This window comes from Poecilia formosa, unplaced genomic scaffold (assembly GCF_000485575.1).
Source record: "Poecilia formosa unplaced genomic scaffold, Poecilia_formosa-5.1.2 Scaffold246, whole genome shotgun sequence".
Taxonomy (NCBI): domain Eukaryota; kingdom Metazoa; phylum Chordata; class Actinopteri; order Cyprinodontiformes; family Poeciliidae; genus Poecilia; species Poecilia formosa.
This window is the reverse complement of record NW_006800185.1, coordinates 855,429-874,330: the sequence shown is the minus strand read 5'-3', so window position 1 is coordinate 874,330 and position 18,902 is coordinate 855,429. Positions and strand designations below refer to the sequence as shown.

General features: G+C 37.4%; 1 protein-coding gene across 17 annotated transcripts in view; it reads right to left on the bottom strand.

The window, feature by feature from the left end:
- LOC103150271 (pleckstrin homology domain-containing family A member 5-like) overlaps positions 1-18,902 on the bottom strand; it is a 117,854-nt gene that overhangs the window by 51,817 nt on the left and 47,135 nt on the right. The window contains exon 1 of one of the 17 annotated variants that reach the window (XM_016680567.1): positions 10,845-11,064. The exons of 15 other annotated variants lie outside the window; for them this stretch is intronic. The gene's annotated coding sequence lies outside the window, so the exon portion shown is untranslated. Of the gene's footprint in view, positions 1-10,746; positions 11,065-18,902 lie in introns of those variants that run through there. One more of the 17 variants, XM_016680566.1, reaches the window with a different exon arrangement.

Below are 18,902 nucleotides of genomic sequence, written 5' to 3'. Positions count from 1 at the left end.
AACGCTACTCCATTTTTGTTTACCTTTTGGGAAGAATGAAGTTGCACTCAGTGTCTTCTTCAGAGGTTTTCATGTCATTTCCTTTAGTGGTTCTTGGTGCAGCACCACCACAGGTGAGGAGGGGAACAAGTTTTTCAATCGGTTTGGTTTGTTTGACACTGTGCAGTGTGAAAGTGAACCACAGCAGCTGAAAATTTAACAAATGTTGAACTTTCAGTCCCTAATCAAACAAAGTCTATCAGGTGTGAAAACACTCCAACTAATTTACAAAACTGTTTAATTAATAAGTATTTTTATATTAAAATTGAATGACAATGAGCAGTTAGTTGGTAGAGCAGCCAAGCCCACTGTGAATGATTAGACAGTTTTAGCTTCTGATTTGGCTCACTAAGTGGTGAAATCCCTACGGGTCTGAATGATGGTACTGTGTCTATGTTTTAATTTACAACCTTATGAAAGCCAGGCCAATGAAAGCCATTATTCAGGCTTTGACTTGTGGCAGCGCTAAAATGAAGCCCAAGTTGCTCTGCTCTTCTTGTGTAGTGAACAATCTTAAGAGCCTTTCAGATGCAATGTGACAATTGCCCCACTGAGCACTGAATGGTATTATTTCCAGTGGCTTGTGACATGCTATATCAGTCTGAAATGCTTCACATGTTGCTCTGCAAGCCCCAACATCATCAGCTGTAAAGCCTTTTACGCTCTGAAGGGCTCCAAGGTGAGAAGAAAACCACCATGAACAATGTAAACAAGCATCCAGGCCGACATGGAGGCCAAACAGAGAAAAAGCTTTGGGTATTTCACTTTAAAGGACTTTATAAATGAAAACCAAGCACTTTGCAAACACTGATAACACCCAGGTCTGTCACAATAAACAATAAATAAATTAATCACATAACAAATTAAAACCAGCTCAATCATTTCCAATTGCATGATTTATTGTTCTACCAAAACTCGTCTTAAGTCTGGTGCTGTGGCCTCAGCTGTCCTGTTTTTGTTTATAGCAACTTCATAATTAATGTTATTTGTTGTTTTTGTTTATCTGCTTTGCTAAATATTCATTAGGATTTAAAGTTTATTGATGTTTGAGCATGTGTTTTTGCATTCTTACGGTTATATTACCATTATTTTACTTGAAAATTGTCTCAAAATAACACCTAATTGAAAATCAAGCCTTTTAAAGGATTTCAAGCACAGTATAGACTTTGCTTTTTGATTTAGTGTTGGAAATGTTTCTGGCATTTAGAGGAGTCTCTCTTCGTTAAATCTGCTTATATTGGTTAAAGTTAATAGCACGTCCGGATCAATTTTGTTGGCGGAAGTGCTGTTGCCCCCAGTACCAGGCCTGTTTGGGGTGTTGGGGGTAAAACAGGCCAGCTGGAAAATCCATGAATACCATGACTGTCTTTGAAATAAAGCTTCAAAGACAGTCAAAATGTCACCTTCAAACTGAAGGCTCTTAAATCACTTCAATAAGAAGACCGTCCTGTCAAAACCTAATGCAGACATGCCAACTATCGTACGACAGGTCAAGCTCCTTACAGCACACCTTTATATATGGGAGCTATTTCAGAGGGTCCTATATGTTCCCAAACATGTGATGTGGAAGGACAGCGAGTTCTTGCAGCTCAGAGGAAAACATGGGGCACCTCATAAGTGGGCTAACACTGGGAGGCTGCTTTCATGAAAATAGTCTAAATTTTGCAACAAAATATAAAAGTCGCCAAAATATGTTCTAGTGTTTAGTGACATATTTTCCTGACATTTTGTATTTATTAATTTACTATATGGCACCCTGAGGTGGTGAGCACTTTTTAGTGTAATCGCTTTGTCTTAAAGGTGACCTATTATGCTGGCTTGAACAGGTTAGGATTGTTCAATGGTCTATGCAAAACATGTCCATTGCGCTTTTTGTACGAAATCATTATTAGGTAATGAAGTGGAGACTCCTGCACAACCAACAAGGTCGCAGCAAATGTTTTCTGGATGGTAACTAAACAACAAAACACTTGACTTTTCCTGCAGCCATTGTATAGCGCATAAAGCAGTAATACCAGCTGACCAAACATGCTGGAGCTCCGCTTTTGTTGCTAGGTGATGAGCGGAATTCCACTGAGTTGCTAGGTAACGGCGCAGTACTTTTCTAACAGGCCTTAACAATTGCGAGGTTTCTGAAAAGGCTCATTTTCCAGACACCAAAAAACATTAACTTAATGCCCAAAAGTAATTGTGTGTGTGTTTTAAGCAGTTGGGCTGTTTTTAGAAGAAGTGGACCCCCAAATGGAAGCATAAAAACATGCAAAATGTGAACTTTGCCTAATGGGTCCCCTTTAAGATTAAAAACTAGACTCACATTAAGTATTTTTACATAACTTGCAGCTAATTTTAGGCTCAAACACACTTTATAATAGCCATACATGGTCTGGAGGATGTGGCCTGAGGAGTCCAGATTTGTACAGCCAGAGGAGAATATGGTATCATTTTATTTCCTTTGGCTGAGGGGAAGAACATTGTTTCTCTGTTCAGGTTGAAAACTTCTCTTTACCTTCCTAGATGAAGTTGTTGTTGTTTCTTGGGGTGGATATGGGTTAGGGGAACCAGAGAGTTCCCTCTCTGTTGACCTCAAATGTACAGAAGTGGTAACACAGGGAGGGGGAGCCACAGCCGACCACCCTGCACCGTTGGAGGGGTTGGGCAGTTTTCTGGCGTTGTCCACAATAATTAGCCGTGAGCTGCAGTAATAAAGAGCTTAAGGTCTGGGGGTCAGTTCAGCACTCTACAGGGTAAGCTTTTATTACTCTGAGTGGGTCTTTGATCCTTCGCACCCCTTTAGCTGCGGCGTAACCACAATAAACTGAGGCTCTCTAAGACAGATCCATACATAACAGAAAGGAAGAATGGCCTCTATGAGTTTTGGCAACATAAGACTGGGCTCGTAGCTCTGAGTTTGGAAGATCTTGGAATAAATTTAAGATTCATTCAACATCCCAGTGTTCAACAAAAACAAAACTTGATCTGTTTCGCAGGCTCAAGAGTAAATTAGGGATCAGGAAATTGGAAGCGAAGGGGATTCAGAAGAGATCCTTAAATTATTAAACAAAAAATATATATTTAGGCAAGGTTGGAAATTAGAGCCAACTGGTCAAATGAGGCCAAATTTATGCATAAAGTTGATCAAAAGAAAAGCAACAGTAGCTGTATTTCCATTACAAATGAGCACAAATCTTTGTCCAGTTTCTGGTTATATCAAAAAAACAATTTTGAAATCGCTGTATTTCCATTAAATAAGGAATTAAATTAAAATCATACGTGAATAAGTCTGTTCATGCAATAAGTCATGAGAAGACATCTTCCTGTTTTCTTCATAGTAACATCCAGATGCTGACTATGTGACCCGTGCGATGAGAAAAAAGTGTTTCCATTCTAATTTTGCCAAAAATTTATTTTAAAAAATGAGTTTTTTCAAAATTGACGTGTTTCTATTTCGCAAATTTATTTTCGAAATGTCAAATTCCTCACTTATGTGGTCAATGGAAATGAAGCTAGTGGTGTGTTTGCAGCTCAAACAACAGAGCGAGCCTCAGTTTCTACTGCTGACCTGTAGGGGGCAGCGATATGCTTGAGTCGCCAGTGAACTACAGTGAATGTCCTCACCAATGCATCGTCCTGTGTAATTCGTGCAGTGAAGCAGTTGATAAGAACCAACAAACTTCCTCAAGCTGAGCCAAACCAAGAATCTTAAGTGAAACTGCTGCTTTTCAATGAGAAGCTAAAAAGAAAAAAATCTGCAATTTATGTGACTGGCTGGCTTTGGACAAAATAAACCAGTGAATGTTTTGTTCCCAGTGGCCTTGGTCCAGTATTAAGAACCTATGATTAAAAGGTAATTCCCAATAATCTGGTAACGTCTACTGTTGGGGAATATGTTTGTATGACACACATAAACAACATCTGCCAGCAGTAAATTGAGCTTCAGAGGTCAAAACCTCCCTTTAGTCAGCTGCAAAATAAATGGAAACATGGCGTACTAATGAAATGAATATATACTATTAAAAGTTTGAGAACTGTTAACATTTTTACAACATTTAACTCCAAAGAAAAACAAATGTGGTTAAACAGGATTTTGTGGTTAGGAAATGGTTTGTTTACAGGTAAAAATTGAAGTAAATTGGGTCCAAATGGCAACAAGAAGTTTGGTGAGAAAATGAATTGATCTTTTCATATAATCAGGAATAAATAACCATAAGACTTTTTATAACTTGTGTCTGAATGTTTGTCTAAAACTAAGACGAAACTTGAAACAAACTTTTTCTTTGTCCTAAAACATACATATTTATGCTGTCTCTCTAAATCATCAGTTAAGAAAAACCCATAAACTAAATCTACAGAAGTGCAAAGGAAAAACTTTAAGATCCCTAAAGCAAATCCAACTGAAACTCACCAGACACGGCTCCTATTGTAGCCCCAGTCCAACCCTTGTTAATGCTCACAGTCCTAATCCTATTACAAAGCAAGAAACCTGAACACATCTTTTGACAAGAACGGATTCAGGCTTTCATATTATCAGGTAGGCATTCCTAACAAGCATGCAAGAGTTGAGCTGCAACCGTCCACGAAAAGTACCACCAGAAGTATGAATAGCCGTCCCCACAAAGGTTAAGCTGAATAGGCAGAATGGGCAGTTTATGAGAGGGCATTCAGGGGCGCGCCGAGTGAAAAGACAAAAAAAGACATTAGGGGAGCTTTGCAGTTGCAAAGAGGCCACATGGCAAAAAGCAATGTGCTGTCACCAAGTGGGATTAACCGGAATATCTACTGTAACATCTGAGAGAGGGAGCTGCAGGCATGCAGAGCATTTAAAGGGCATTTAGAGTCGCTTACAAGTGAAAATGTGACATAAAACTAAAACGAAACAGGTCAAACTGCCAGAAATGGGACTTCAATCACATCCCATCAACTAACAGCACAGGTTTGATGTAATTTTTGAGGAAATCACATGAAGGATAGAGTCATTTTCTGATTAAATAAGACACAACTAACTTACAAGTAATTTTTCAGCAAGATACAGAAGCTTGTTTTTAGTCAATAATTTCTTAATATTGATGATAAAGTTCTGGTTCCACTGGCAGATTATTTCACTGATGATATGGGAAAAATGTCTTGTATAAGTGAAATAATCTGCCAGTGTAACTAAATCAATATTCATCAATATTGAGGGATTATTTTCATAAAACAAGCTCCTATATATTACTATTTTTACTATTTTCTCCAGCTACTATGTGCAGTTCAGGAATATAAATTTCACTTCTTTAAAGGAGCTTATTTTGTCTTTCAAGAACAACATTTGTGTTTGTATCATTATGAATGATGTGCCATCCTAAAAAATAAATAATAAATTGTGTTTTAGTCATTTTTAGCATTATAGTACCACAAAATGCTGTGATAAATGTTTAAGTCTCCTACTTGTGAGTAAATTAACTCATGCATTCCTTCTTGTATAATGAATGCAAATTATACAAGTACAACTATTGCCAAATAGTTGGTAAGATTTTGTGTTTTTTCAATGTGGTTAAAAATTTTAATTTGCATGTTAGCTTTCAAAGATTTATTTTTTTCTCCCAGGAAAATCTTGATTGGTGCATTTCTACACAAACTGATTGGCCATCATATTCTTGTTTAAATTAATTTAGCTCATTACAGGAACAAGACTTCCCACATGGATATTTTTCACTGACATTAACTGGAACATGTCAACAAGGAATTCAAATGATAATTTATTTTGGGTTTTTCTTATCTTCTACTGTGAAATATTTCAAGAATCCGGCAGAACACCCAGGGAATATTATCATAAACCGAAACTCAATCCATGGGAAGAACATAGATTAGATTGCTGCTTCAGCTGCTTGCTCATTAAGATTTCACCTTAGACCTTTATATTCAATAACAGAATGCAGCTGCCAATTTGGGGAACAAATCTGATTTTATTTTTTGTTCTCATATAATTAAATTGGCATCTCGCTTAAAGCAGCTGCGACTGTGTGCAAAGTGGGTCAAGGTGACACAGCCGATCAAGCAACCCGTGAATCCATAGAAACAGGCAGGAGAATAAAACAGAAATCAACCAATGACCAGCAGGCCTTGTTCAATCTGGAAAGCTGCTCTGAATTAGCCACAACGATCATAAACAGACCATCAACCTGAAAACAAACATGATATTTAGCATTAATTACCAAGCATTAACAAGACGAACTATTGGAATTACTGAGCTGTTAGCCCATAAAAACGAGCAACTATAATAAACGCCAGTGACGCATGATTGTTGAACAGTAAAATAAGATTCTGACAACATGCTGTTTTTGTGTTTCATTTGGAAAAATGCCCCCAACATTACAAAAACCAGTGGAGCAAATGATATGAAAGTTTAGCCTTTTTGTACAAGAATTTACACTTCACTTTTCAATGACTGTGTAAGAATCCCACAATCCAATTAAAGCTTTGAATGTTTGCAGACAATTTTTATCAAAACCTGTTATTATGCTTCCTTGAACAGGTTAGGACAGGTTTATGGGCGATACAAAATATGTTCATTACAAAATCATTCTTAGATTATTAGATTTTAAACTGTTCAGTTCTGTCAATTTTGAGCTTTTTTCAGAATAAGTTGTTTTAGGGCCTCTTAAAACAAGTCTAAGTTCAATGTTTGAAAATGAATGCAAATTATACAAGCGTACATATGTGAAAAGCATCAATAGAGCCCGCTGCACGACTAGCAAGAATGTAGCAGGTGATTTCTGGACAGTAAGTCAGCAACAAAACACTTGCATAATAATGCAAGAACACCCTGTCGAAGATCAGTAAACAATAGTTTATAAAGGACATTTTACACTGGATCTTGAAGATATTTTAAATATCTCACATAAGTAAACAAAACAACAAATAAAATGGAAACTGAATTCTCTGAAAGCAAAATTGTCCTTCAAAAAAAGGGGCTTGTTGAGACCAAAGACCCAGACCGCAGAAACAAAAAAAGAATCATGCAAATGGAAATGATCAACCTCATTTTAATTTATCATGAGATTAATAGATGTACTGCTTAATGCGACCAAACATTCTGGAGTTCCACCTGAGTTGCTAGGTAACGGGGCGGAACTCTCCTGGGGTTGCTAGGTGACGGAGCGGAACTCTGCTGGGGTTGCTAGGTAACGAACTAGGCGTGGCCAGGGTCACTAGGTGAAGGATCAGTGCCTGCTGATTTGTGACTTTACATTCTGTAGGTTTTTGAAATTGCTCAATTTCCAGACACCAAAAGATATAAACTTATTGCCACAAAACAGTTGGGTAGGGATTTTTTAAGTCCTTTGACTATTTTTAGAAGCAGTTGACACCTATATGAAGGTATGAAAATGTGTAAAAAGCAAATTTAATAGTTCCCCTTTAGCCACAACAGTCCTTTAAGGCATGTGAGAGCAGCGTCCCGTGACCCTCGCTGACCAGACATCTGTTGCAGCTGCTGCTCATGCGACTAAAGTCAGGGTTCCTTTAAAGGCTAAAATATGAACCACAATTCAACTTCCCAACTTTAGATGTCCATCAAAGTTTCCACCTTCGCTTTCGGTGCCTGTGAAACTTCCCCTTCTTGACAAGTCAATGCTCAATCTCAAGCAAAAGCAACTCTACAGAAGGCAACATCGAAAACAAACATTTGTCAGACTTATTTTGGGACCAGCTTTGTGCATTTAGGTCTGCTGCTGTTAGACAGAAAAGGAAAAATGTCTGTTTGGGGCATTTAAAGTTATATTTCCCAAACTGAAGTCTTCTTTGTAGAAAAACTACCATATTGTACCTTAAATTTTAACTTTAAGGTACAATGTAGACCTCACTTACCAACAACTCTATTTTAAATAGATATCTATGTTTTATTTATAAATATTTAATCTGAATTAAAAATTTAAGACCCAAAAAATCTCAGAAATACAAAAGCTCAAACTGGAAAGCAAGAACCATTTCATCTGATTAAATATGAATGAACTAATGTCATCCTTATTTTTCAGTTGGGATTTTGGGGTTTTTATCATTTTGCTTTTTTTTTTGTTAGCAATAAATAAAACAAAATAGTCGTAAATATGGCGGTACATTTACATATTTCTGCTGTACGCACATTTTCAGATGGTGTTTTTTGAACATTCTAGCTCAAAAGCTACATGCTTTTTCTGCATCACCAGAGCCACAATACAGAGAGAGAAATCACATTTAAATAGTTATTTATGATGTGTAAACAACAGAAACTGTTTTATAAATGAAAGGTGTCAGTTTTGTTACAAGTATTGTCATTTCCGGTCGGAACAGCTGCAGCAACGCAGTGATGACAGAGTATTTCCACATTAGATGATAAATAATTTTCTAGTTTAATTTGTAAATTAAACAGCCGGGATCATGACACGTACGCACCGCACCGTATTTGTGTTGCTCAACAGGAAAGGGGGTTGTGTTAATAATCCAGGGGTCATAAGTTTGAGTCAAGCTAATGCCACTCCTTTATTCACTGTAATAATATTTAAAAGATGATTTAGATGTTGAAAAGCCTTTAATTGTAAACAAAAGAACAGCAGCTTTTTGGACCTCGGTGAACAATTTTATAGATATTTTCAGCTGGCCTCCATTTAAGGGGGAAAGAACTGGGAAATATTATCTTCAGATTCGGTGTGTTTCAACATGATTTTATCAAATTTAAAACATCTTTACATGTTCGATCATACACAGAACAATTCCTGAAGCTCTTACCTCAATTCTCTGTCTAAATAATATGTTTTTTTTAGGCCAACAAATGTAAAATGATAGTTTAAAGGTTTTATCAGTGGCGTTGGCATAAACTGCTGTGGTTTTTGTAAATTAGGAGGCAGAAATCCACTTTGGCTTCAGCACTCAGACTACATGTTAGCATCAGATTCATGGACTAATTAATCTAGATTAATACTAAAAAAATGTGAGAGGTGCTGGTCATCCTGCCTCAAACATGTCTTACCTTTCCAGGTTTTTGTTTTCTTGTCTCCAACTTTTTATTAGTTGATACTTTATCAAGCAATAACTTCAAATATTTTTCTCTCCTTGACTCGTAATCTAATCTAATGAAGTTTGGCTGCATGACTCAAGCAGATCAGTTATTTTTGGCTGGATCAGGGATCATTATCTGTCAAATTTTGTAAGAATGAAGTATGACACAAAGTTTTCAAATCTTAATATGCAACTGGGTTAAAATATACAAAAGATTTGAGCATTTTTATAAACATTTAACTCAATAATTCATCAAAAATATTTACAAAAACCTACAAAGTAAACGAAAATGACATGGTTTAAGTGCATGGATACAAAATTATTTGTACACAGGCATAAAATTAGAAAACTGGTGCAAACCTAACTGGCAAAAGAGTAAAAATACTGTTTAGCATCTTTCCAGAACCTTTTTTCAATTCAACAATCCAGAACAATCCCTTGCTTTACCAAATGGGAAGTAAGAATTTATTCTCAGGCATGATTCCTCTTTTTGCTTCATACAGAAATAAATATAATATTTAAAATCGGAACTGAAAGTGAGTTTCAAGCATGAGGCGTACTGAAGCTTTTCAAACACCCAGTGATAACTTATGCCAATTTAATCAAACTAGTCCCACCCAGAGTATTGCACTTGGTGAGAAACGAGGGGTTGTTTTCCAGATGATTCCAGATGAGCACATGACAGCCGCAGCAAAATGCCTCAGCAAACATCCTCCAAAAACACGAGAAACAGGTTCAGCTGATCACTTGTTTACTTCTTTCCAGGATTTCTGCTCCAAAACACAAGATCAAAACAGCTATCATAATAAAATGTTCAGCTCGTTTGTGCTGTGTGTGTGTGGCAGGTTAATGAGAGGTCAGTTTGAGCCACTGCAGGAAAGGTAGCTTAATGCAGCATAATTACACCCTTACTGACTGTGATTAGCTTTCAAAGATGACCAGAAAACCACAGTGCAGTGTGCAGTTCAGCGCTGGGAGCAAAGGGAACTGGGATCTTAATGCAGATTACTGGAATGGAATCACAGAGGGAGGGAAAAAACAGCAATGCTTTCAGGACTGCTTGCAGTTAAGGGGATGGCAAACACTTCAGAAATATGGAAATGCAGTTTCGACAGCAGCAAACTGTGTGTTAAATCAGGATTTATATCCAATGATTCAAAATTAGATTCAAACCAGATGTGAAGCAGCATCAAAAAATATGCAGGAGTCATGCAAATTAAAAACAAACAGAAACCTTAGTATTCTCAATGACTAAAACAATATTTTCACAGTTATAAATGTGTTTTTTTGTATATCTGAGGGGTTTTCTAAGGATTGCGGGTTGGAAATGCTGATTTGTGTTGTGTGTTTTTTTTGTTTTTTTTAGCCTAGAAATAAAAATGAGGGTAGCAATTAAGACGCAACCCTGAAGGATACGCAGTCAGCAAAAATAACGAGGTGCTTCTGGCAAACGCGGGACAAAAATCAAGGAATCTGTACGGCAGCAAAGCTGTTTGTACACAAAAGCCATGTCAGAAACAAAACCCTAAGCAGGGGGTTGTGGTGGCCTGGTCCGAGCCGCATGCAACCGCATCACGGACGGCATTCACGGGGCTCATCTCCATAGCTTTCTGCTAGCAACAACCATCACACAATCGATACAATTAACGCCCCCTGTTGTTGTCGCGTCGGGACAAGCCCCGAGTCAGTACTCACAAAGAAAAACGCTCCGCGAAATATCCACGCTGTCCGGGCAAGCGATGCGAAACAGGCGAAGAAGAAGAAGGAATGAAATAAAACTAAAAAGCACGCACGTCGTATCCAGAAATGAAGCAGCAGCTTGATAGTTATGGGAAGCGTCTGGTGTGAAAACAGCGCTGTCGGCGCTCCGCTGCTGCTGCTGCTGCTGCTGATGTGCTCGCGGGGCAGAGCGGCGTGCGCCAGTAGTAAGGACGCAATGGAACCAGCGAGGCGATGATGTCACAGCCCGGATGTGAAGCAGGTCCAGCTCGGCCCAGTGTGCATGCACTACACAGTAAGGAACGCTTCGTTGATAATATTGATTTTAAAAAAAACTAAAGTAGAAACGAGGAATTTATCTTAAAAAAAAAAAGGAAAACTGTTTTCAATGTGAATTATTCCTTCATTTATTTATTTATCTGGATGAGCGTCCAAGCTGTGATTTAAACAAAAGAGGGTACAGGATCCAAAATTTGCACTTAAGTTAAGAGTAGAACAACTTCAGCGTATATTTTTTAATTAAATAAATGTAGCTGTTCAAGTAATTACTCAAACAAGAGTAAAAAAGTTTTGCAAAATTTCTTCAGTTTTGATTAAAGCTACAGTATGTAATATTTTTTTAAAAAAAAAAAAAAAAATATATAAATATATATATATATATATATATATATATACACACACACACACACGTGTGTGTATGTATGCATGTATGTATGTATGTATGTTTTAAATATTTGTTGAAACTGTGACTATATCGAGCTCGTTTTTAATCTGTGAAAAAAACGAGCTCCCACTGCTCCCAGTACCAACTAGAAACAACCAATCAGAACACAGAGGAGGGTCTTAGCGCTGTCAATCAAGCCAGTGTGTGTGCTGACAAAAATATTAATCTGATGTACAAATTATGATGTCTTAAAGAGTAAATTAAAAAAATAATAAATACTGTTAAATTTAGGCAGAAGAAACACACTTTCAAAAAATGTTATTAGCATATAACTTCTGGGAGCTTGTGTAGAAANAATTTAGGCAGAAGAAACACACTTTCAAAAAATTTTATTAGCATATAACTTCTGGGAGCTTGTGTAGAAATAGGAGTTCTCACTTTAATTAAATTTCCAATAATAATAAAATAAATACTTAACTGATCCCAGGGCCGACCCGAGCCTTTTTTTGGCCTTAAGCAAATTTTCATTTGGTCCCCCCATACCAACATGTCAACACCAGATTCTTCATCATTCCTGAGCTACCCTACATGTGTAGCATGAGCTCATTTGTAATTAGCTAACATCTTACCACTGCTATCATGGCTACTGATTTTCACCTTACAGCAATAGCAAACTAAATACATATATTTGTATTTTGAAATGCACAGTAGCATTTAAGGCATTTGGTTTCAATTATTTAAAAGTAACATCAGTGAATAAACAAAATTTACAGTGAACAAGTCAACAAGTTTGATATATTGTGTTTTCCCAACAGCGACAGCAGCCAACATCAGGAAGAGATCATCCATTATTTGTGTAACAACTCTAAAAATAATGAAAATCATTGTTCCAAGTGAAATGGCATCTAGTTTGTATTATTCAATGTTATTTTAAATATGTTTATGCATTTTTATCATGGTGCTCTTGGGTGTGGAGGCCCAAAGTTTATTCAGAGTTATTGTAGATGGTGAGCTATGGGAATACTTTATAATATTACTAAGCAAATTTACACAAAAATTTAAAAACTCCCAAAGAAACATAAATAAAGAACTCTAAATAACCATTTCGATAGTTTATCAGAAAAGAAAATATTATTTGGGAGTTAGTTACACTTTAAACTGTAAACGTAAAAACGTACAGTGTAGTAAAGCTACTTCTAAAAGTAAATTTTTTGTTACATGTAACTGATTACTACCCACCTTTATTAACCGGCACATCAGGTCATTAATCACATTCTATCACTGAGTTATGTTGTGTAAGGTATTTCCTTAACTCTGTATGCAGGTACACTCTAAAAACTGCATGGCTGTTTCTTTAACCCATTTATACTCAAACTCTTCATAAAAACTAATACCTCACAAAATGCTACTGTTTCCAACTACACTGTAAAGGCATTTTAAAATCATTAATACAGAAAAAAACATTTTTGAAGACACTTCTTTCCCTCAAACTGGATTCAAACATCTAACAGAGGTGGCACACAACTTCTTATAAGCATTTTTAGCCATTTATATTAGTGAATATGCTGCTTTTATGCTTGAATCAATTCTGACAAATTAATTATTACATTGTATTGCAAATAGGTGCAACTGGCCAGTTGGTCAACTGGCACTTTAACTTGCAGACAGAACACGGAACATTTGGGTTTAGTGTTTTTCCACGAACCAAATGTTTACTGTCTTCTGCTTCCTTTTCTAACATCTGGAGCTAGCAAACTCTTTTCCACTGAAGATGACCCTGGCTGAACCGGATGGGTCGTTTTTTATCCCAACAGTTTTCAGAGTGCAGCTGCTCCTCCTCCAGCTCATTCTTTAGCAAGTCCTGACAGAGATGGTGCATGATGGAGAGCGAACTGATCATGGCTGCACTGCGCCAGAGAATGAGGAAGACTTAAAGCTGTTGTAAACACAGCTAAGACCTAAAAACAATGCATTTACCTCTGGATCCCATTTAAGTCCTCCCTAGTTGCTGGCAGTTGTGTTAACAATAAGAGACTTGGCTGAAACTGAGAAAGAACTGAATATCAAGCAGGTTCAGCAGGGAGCCTGCAGCTATGGAGGACGTGAAAACACGGACAATGACCTCGACCCCAAGCAAGAAGCCAAACAGCTCTTCAGCTCATCAACCTGCTGGGTGCAGGAAAGGGTCACACTCAGAGACAGAAACTTATCTTCAGAGCAACTCCACTGCTCCTTAGCATTACATGGAAAAATAAAGTTTTAAATGTAACATTGTGTTTCCTTGAAATGGTTGGGCTAGGACTATGGGCTACACAAAACATGTTTGCTACATCTTTTTGCATTCTTAGATAAGATTTCAGTCTGCTCAGTTAAGAATCAGCTGTTTTAAGGCCTCTTGTTACTTTAAATCCAAACACACTGCTGCTGGCCACGCCCTCCAGAACTCAACATTTAAACTTGTACGCAAAAATGGTTGCAAAAAGAGGCGCAATGATACAACCATACATCTTTGAAAAGAAGAAGTGGAGCCTCCTCCACAACCAACAAGAATGCAGCAAGTGGTTTCCGGGTGGTAAGTCAATAACAAAACACTTGAGTTTTCCAGAAGTCATGATACAGCACATACAGCGAAAATCAGCTGACCAAACCTGCTGGAGTTACATTTGGGTTGCTAGGTAACAGACGGAACTCTGCTGGGGTTGCTAGGCAACGGGCACAAGGTCCGTCAAATGCAACTGAACAATCGAGAGGTTTTTGAATTTGAAATGCTTCCATTTTCAGACAAAAAATAATAATTACTTACTGCCAAAAAAACAACTTGGCAGTAAGTTGTTTTGCTTTTTTTTAAAGTACTTGGGCTTTTTTCAGAATCAATAGAAACCCAAGTGGGAGTACCTAGTAAAAACAAGACCCTTGTTCTACACTTTGCTTCGTCCAGAGGGTCTGGACACTCGGCTATTAAGAAACAATTGCTTCCTGGAGGTTTGGATTATGTTGAATTAAATCAAGTTGTTCAATTTTAATGCTAATGTTTGTTACGTACGTAATGCGCCAGTTCAGCACTAACATTGCAAACAACCATCCTCCACTGCGGAGAGAGAAGTGCAGAGTCACATGGTTGCTAAAGTTAATTCAATATTTGTACGCGTGGCCAACATGGACTGAACTGCTTCCTTCACTTCCTCTGCTGCCATTACTAAATTACAGGAAGACTACAATTCTAAAAGAGCACAGAAAATTGATGTCATTATTCACAACTTCTCCTTCTGTTTGCTGATTGGCCCAGTTGAAATTCTGTCAGATAAATCCAAGTGAATGGGAGAAAGCCCAGATTGTCTGTAAAGAGAGATTTGAATCAATGGTCAGGCAAAAATGGAAATACAAGAAGATGCAAAATGTGGGTTTTGCATAAAAGGTCCCATTTAATATAACCCATCTACAAAGGCTAAATCTGCTTTAAATAACAAGAAAACATGGGAAATGTAGATCATATGTGTAATAAGTCATTTGTGAACTACTTTGACCATTCTTCTTTTATAAATAATGCAAAAAGGGTTCAGTTTCACAGAGGGGTGTGGGCTCAGTTAAAACGCTTGGTCTTGCTTCCCTCCAGGGAGGTCTTCCAATGCTGGCAGCGCACATGACCACCAGCTGGGACGCAGAAAAAACTCCAGACCCCAAGAAGGAGGGGAAGGGGACAGCAATTATCTGGAGGATATGTGACATATCTAATAACCTAACCCATTGAAAATGAGAGCACAGCGAATAAAGAGCCTGTGCAATAAAAAGGTGTCGGAGAGAAAAGTCAAAGCAAGCTGTTCAACCATCTGTGTGTGTGCTGTGTCATGTGGAAGAGTTTTTAAAAAATTCATAAAGCCGCCATCAGCGTTAGCTGTCAGTTTCTAATCATCTGGGGAAAAGTTTTCCACTCCCAGAAAGACACCATCATCTCACAGATTTACCACAAGATGCCTTTAAGAACAACTTCATTGACTGTAAATATGGAGCTAAATTGGGGACAAAATGATTGTTCAAAACGATATAAAAGAAAATGTAACCGAAAAAAAATAATTAAACTGAGGAAGTTTTGAAACTGAAGAAAAAAATTGAAGCTGAAAAATGAGTATGAAACAAAAAAGTTTGAAACTGAAAAAAAGAAGTGAAAATAAAGATTTGAAACATGAAAATTATTTTGAAGCTGAAAAAAAAAAGATTTGAAACCAGAAAAAGATGCAAAGCTAAAAAAAAGTTTCAGATTTATAATTTTGTTTTCCCGTTTTAGATTCTTTTTTTAGTTTCAAAACTTTTGTTTGTTTCAAATCTTTTTTTAAGTTAATTTTTTTTTCTTTTTAACAAACTTTGTGGCCTCAGTTTTTTCAAACTTTTTTTCAGTCTCAAAATAATTTTTCAGTTTCAATTTTCTTTTCTTTTGGACAAACGCTATGGCTCCAATTTAACTCCATAGAAACTCAAAGACAATCAAATAATTACTCAGTGGATCTCTGACTCAATCTGGAGTTGAAAGTTGTCCTAATGTGTCCAAAAAGATTTTTATCAAAGCGTAACTGGTATAAAGTTGCAAAAAATATCCGTGGGCATTGCATTTATCCGGCTTTCAAACAAGCAGTAAAAACGTCACCATCACACCCACGAAGTCTGACTCAGTCACCCTGAGGCAACCAAGAAAAACTTCACCGTCAGTAGCTCAGAGTGTTTCACAATTTTGCAGAGATTCATTCAAAATCTCCTCAGCCAAGATCAAGCCAGTAGCTGAGGGTTTGCTTTGATTGAAGGGACGTGTTGTTTGTTGCTGTTTTCTTTTAATAAATCAGGAAGCGCCGCCTGAGTCAGCCTTTCATAGTGGAAACATTTCAAAGCAGTAAGCTCATCAGCCACTTCAGTGGGAGTGGGAGTTACTAACTACTGTTCCAAGAATCTATTTAAGTGGGGGTACGGTCAAATCAAGGCCATGCAGAGTCTGTTTATTCTCAAACAACAACAGAAAAAAACTTGACTGCACTTTATTTTGGTGCAGAGCACCATTAGACGTTACAACAGAGCAAACATAACCTGATGGACTCACATTCCTTGATGTTATCACTGTTGGGTTGTTTGACTCGTAAAAGCCAGAGACCACAGGAGCAAGGGGAACAATCAAAGCAGCAAAACCATCAATCAAAGTAATTAAAGCACTTTAATATTTATGTTACATTCAAAGAAATAGAAATCATAAGATGACTAAAATGAAAGCTACAGGAAGCACAACGTCATGCTAAAACCATTTCACAATAACGGAGCATGCAGATTGCAGGATCTTTGACCCGTACTCTTTGTACTGTTTCTCTAAATCATCCAAAGTCCTGTGTCCCACTTTTCAGTCTGGGAAAAGTTGATTTTATGTCTGGTGAAACTTACCTGTGGTCAAGTAGCTCAAAAAAGGACCATTTATACTCACACACAGGCATATAATTATGCAACTATACATCTTTGAAAAGCAGAAGAGGAGCCTCCTGCACAATCAACTATAACAAATTTTGTTGGACGATAAATTGTTCCAAAAATTACTGCAATAAATGATAATATTGTCCAGAACAATAAAAGCATAACAATGCAAAGATCAAAAAACTTTAATTTGTAAATTACATTTAACACTGGAACTGGACATAATTTTAAATATTCAACAAAAACAAACAAAACAACCGAAACAACAAATAAAAGTGGTACAGAAGTCTCTGCAATCTAAATTGCCTTTCAGAACCAGACTGAAGCCTTTTATCATCCAGAGACAGAAAAAAAAAACAATCAGTCATGCAAATAGAAATTATTGACCTCGTTTTAATTTATCATACGTTTCACTGACTTATTGCAACAGGCTTACAAGCATCAGGAATTCAGCAAGTGGTTTCTTAATGGTAAGTCAAAAACAAAACACTTGTCTTTTCCAGCAGCCATTGTACAGCTGACCAAGCATGCAGGAGCTCGGCTTGGGTTGCTAGGTAACGGGACAGTGGCCCTAGAAAGTGACTTAACAATCAGAATGTTTTTGAAATGGTTCATTTTCCAGACACCAAAATACGTTAACTTATTGCCAAAATTGAATGGGTGGGTTTTTTTTTTTTAAGCTTGATCTGTTTTTAGAAGCAGTTAAGACCCAAATGTGCAGCAATTTGGCAACTGTGACGCGTATTAATACTTAATATTATGTATTAATACGTATTACATAGTACATATTAATACATAATATGTATTATGTATTAATTTTACATAACACGTCCGCTTAAAGAAAATCAGGAAAGTGCATGATGGTTATCATAATAAATATACAGATCAGTTTAGTAAAAGATTTTGCAAGCATGTATTTTATAAGCTGCCACTTCTGTATTTGGAAAGGAGAGGCATCAAAACCAGCCAGTTTAAGTGCTATTGGTTAATATTTATCCTCTACGCTACAACAACCACACAGCGCTTTGAAGTGCGTAATAGTCTTGAACGTCTTAACCAGTTGTCATGTTCAGTTTGTTAGATACACACCATCAAAAGGATGGAGCTGAAAGGGAAAAAAGACATTTAAAACTCAAATAAACTATTATTTATTAAAGAGAAATGAAGTGTTTCTTTTCAGTTGCGGCCTGCACTAGATGTTTCATCTTCATCTTGGCTGACAGGTGCCAAGGATGAAGCTTTCAGACTCATTAACGGCCCACTCAGAGTCCGACAGAGACAGGAAGTACTAAGTGTTCACATGTTTATCCACTCTCAAAGGAGCCATTTCTTTCTGCCCACACGCTCTTGTCTTTGGCTCTTTCCTCTTCCACCTGCACTCCCACGCTCTCCCCTTTTGTCACCGAGGTGCAAAATATTACCTGCTGCTGCTCTGAGTAGCTGCATATTCAGCAACTGCAACTCCCAGTAGCTGGAGGCCGATGGGGAGAGAGAGGCATCCAGAGCCAGAGCCGCTTTGCATGCACTCTGCAGGGGCTTCTGCTCCTACTGAGCAGTAGCAAAAGAGAACCACATGCATAAACAGTTCCACTCCCTGCCTGTCCTCAGGGAGCTGGGGCTGAGATGACCAGTCTTATGCACACCAGTGAGCAAGCGCATGGGGGGAGATGGGTGTTTGTGCTCTGGTAATTAGCAGAATGTGTCAAATGGAGTTGGAAAAGCACCAGCTGCCTGAACGGTCACATTCAGACACACCAGACTAATAGGTTCTGCAAAAGAGCAGCGCAAAACGTATTCGTAACCTCTACATGTTTATATACTTTGTCACATTTTAACCACAACAAAGTTTCTAATCACAGACAAACTTCTCAGTTAAAAGAAAGTGATTTCAAGTTAAATCTGCCAGGGTTATGAATGGGTTTGAGATTAAAAGTGTTTTCACTCCTGATAGTCTGGTAGACTTGGTTTGATTTGGGACCAAAACTGAAACATTTCTTACATTTGTTTGTTTTTACAGTGCACTGTA